This window comes from Cibotium barometz, chromosome 34 (genome assembly GCF_041138505.1).
Source record: "Cibotium barometz isolate CiBa-2024 chromosome 34, ASM4113850v1, whole genome shotgun sequence".
Lineage (NCBI taxonomy): Eukaryota > Viridiplantae > Streptophyta > Polypodiopsida > Cyatheales > Cibotiaceae > Cibotium > Cibotium barometz.
Window position 1 is genome coordinate 13634897 of NC_141079.1, and position 3264 is coordinate 13638160.

Below are 3264 nucleotides of genomic sequence, written 5' to 3' on the forward strand. Positions count from 1 at the left end.
TTGCCTCATGTGCTACATCTCTCTGCTTTGTTTTTGCAATAACTAGGTTATCGAGCCTCTTCCTCTCTCTCTCTCTCTCTTTCTCTCTCTCTCTCTCTCTCCTTTGCTCTTTTGCCTTTACAATTTTGTCCTTCTTAGCATTTTTTGCCTTTATGACAAGCCCTGTGTGGAGTTCATAAAAGCCTCATGTGGAGCATTTGCAATTTCATCCTTCTTAGCATTCTTTACCTTTATGGTCTTAATATCTTGATCAAACATAAGAATCAAGCTATGGAGTTCACAATTGCCTCATGTGGAGCACGTTAGATTCCTTTGCCAGGCATGCGCAAGGTATATTCAAAACCTTGTTTTGTCAATCAGGTGTAAAGGTAACTTCTTCATTGATGGGATCCCCGCGCATGGTAAGTTGTTTAATTCTCAATGCACTTAAGGGACTTGGGATATATCTTCCTCCAAGGTAAGATTGTGATTATGATGCATGATATTTAGTTGGTTGCAAGTCATTCCCTCAAAGCTTATCGCACCTCATTGAGTGGCCATATCCTAGTAACTTTGAATCTAGCTCTTATGTTCTCCTGTCTTTATGAAAGTTTTAATGCCCTTGAAGCAATTCTTGCCAAATCACTCTTTCTTGTGGCTGTCTTTTTTGCTATGTTGCCATATCGCCCTCTCTTTTTGGAAGTGTCTTCAAAGACTTGAAGAACAACACATCTAAGGGTTGCAATTTGTGAGATGTTTGTGCTAGCAATGTTATTATATTAATTCCTCATTCAAAAGTGTTCTCCAACACTTCTCCAACAAACTTAGAGACACGTGACTACCATGTCCATTTAGAATGAGCAAGTGCCCATGTACAGAAGCCCATATCCTTTTTTATCACATTGCAGAAATGATCTAGCCATGTATGAAAAAGCTCTTTGGTCATCCATGCTTTCTTGTGCAAAGCCATTGTAGCTCCCTCTTTGCATCCTTGAATCTCCAATTCTTTGCCCCTTGAAAATATAGTACCCAAGAATAGCTTGCCCTTGAGCATTGATGCAACATATAAAACTATCATCAACTCTGTTATGTGCACATTATATATGCATATATTAGGAGGCTAACCCACCCTAGGCATGTAAGCATGGGATCATGGGAACATGCTATAGTGGGCAAAGGGGTAGGTCCAACCTTGGGTTAAGTTTAGGGTCAGGTAACCAAGGGTCACACATGGAAATGGAGAGTCAAGAGTCACTTGAGAGCTCTCCTATATAATAGGGGCTTGGGATACTCTCAAGGGATGCTCTCTTGTGTAGAGCATTGTATCTACTCTCTTGCCATTTCATGTTAGAGCTATGTGCTACTGGATTGAAGTCATACCTCTTGGTGGTAAAGGACACCAAGGTTAGGTATGTGGTACTTCATTGTATTCATGTGTGCACCCTTGGTCTCCGGGGTGGTTGGGTGGATGAGTGAGTATATGCTTGGTTTATGCATGTTTATGTGTAGTGATTAGCTAGAGAGATCTTTAGGGTTTTAATAGTGGTATCAAAGAGATCTCTAGTTAATTTTTGATGTTTTTTTCTCCTCTTAAATTTTAACATTTACTAAGCAAAAAATGTTATTTTTTTGTTTGTTTTGGTGGCCTATGCATTGGGAACTGGTGGTTGGAATGCGGTGCTTCTCAACTTGGATGGACGTATCAATGTTGCAAAAAAATTCCACGAGTGGAAATGCTATTTTTATGGTTAAAATAAGCATTTTATGATTTTTTATGGTTAAAATAAGCATTTTATGATTTTTTATGGTTAAAATAAGCATTTTATGATTTTTTATGGTTAAAATAAGCATTTTATGATTTTTTTAAACCAAAATACCGCACATGCTATTGTGGGTATGTTTTTGGTAGAAAGGATTCCCTAAACTTCTGTAATTTTTAGGAAATTTTCCTAATCATTTAGGAATTTTTAAGAGCATTTTTATGGTTAAAAAGGTAGTTTTAATGTATTTTTGCGGGTTTGCCGGCGGACATGCTATCAAATTTCTACCGATTTTTTGCTGAATTTCAGTGGGGGGCACCATGTTGATGCATTGGGTTCTCTCTCGTGTGCGCGACATTTTTTCCATCTCTCTAATCTGATTTTTTTTTCATTTTCTCTCTCTAGTGTGTGAACATCTGTTAGGTGGGAAGATTGGATTAATGCTAATCATAATTAGAGATTAATTATGATTAGTGTATAATCAAAATTATGCCATAATCTTCCTGTTTAACAAAGAAGAGATGAGAGAGATGGTGGAGAAGGGAGTTGAGTTGGAGAAAGAGGAGGAGAAGAGGGTAGTGGAAGCTTCCCTCCTTCTCCCTCATGATGATCGACACACAAAGGGGGGAGGTTTTTTTTTCCATGGCGGCCGAAGCACAATGCCCACAATTCTTCAAAAAAAAAACTTTATAACGGGGGAGGTTTTAAAAAAGAAGAGAGAAAAAAAAAACTTTATTCTCATTTTTTTAAAAGAGAAATTTCTCTTGAATCTTTTGGCCTTTGGGGTCCAAATTTTTTTTGACCTTTCAAATTCCGGAGTTGTTTGTCTCTTCATTTTCCACAAACCTTGGCTATCCGCATTCCGCGGTGACCATTCAGGTTTTCTGAAATTTTTTGTCTGTTCGTATTCTAATGCGTTTAGGGTACAATAAAAATTCTAAATTTTTTCTAAAAATTCATGAAAAATTAGACAGGTTATTTCCAATTTTTGGAATATCCGGGTTTATCGATCGGCATGTGGCGTGTCTGTTTGGGCACCCGTGATTGTTCAATTTTTTTTAAAATCTATTTTTAACCCAAAAAATTAGTAATTCCATTAAAATTGGAGATTTTGATTGGATTTGAGAATTATTGGGCAGAATTGAAAAATTTTATGATCAATGGGATTCTCAGGGTAAAATTTTTAATAATTATCAATGTTAGGAAAATTCTAGAAATTATTTTAGAAATCCTATTGTATTTTGGTAAATTTTATTGCTAAAATTTTTCAAAAAAATTTAGATTTGGAGTGCCATAAGATAGAATTTGGTGGATTTCAAAATTAGAAAATTTTGAGGCCCTAGGAAAATAGGAAAAACTAGGAAAAAATCAAGATAATTCTTTTTTCTCAAGAATTTAATATTTTTGAGGATTATTTAGTGTTGAAGTATGTTTTTTACGTGCTGACATTAGATAGATGCGGGTTATTTGTATATAATTGATGCGAGTGTGCCTCGTATTTGTAGTTATTTCCGTTTGGATTACT

General features: G+C 36.0%; 1 pseudogene; it reads right to left on the bottom strand.

Annotated features, from left to right (window-relative positions):
* Positions 1–426: 426 nt before the first annotated feature.
* On the bottom strand, positions 427–1211 carry LOC147618720 (MFS-type transporter clz9-like; annotated as a pseudogene).
* Positions 1212–3264: the final 2053 nt, after the last annotated feature.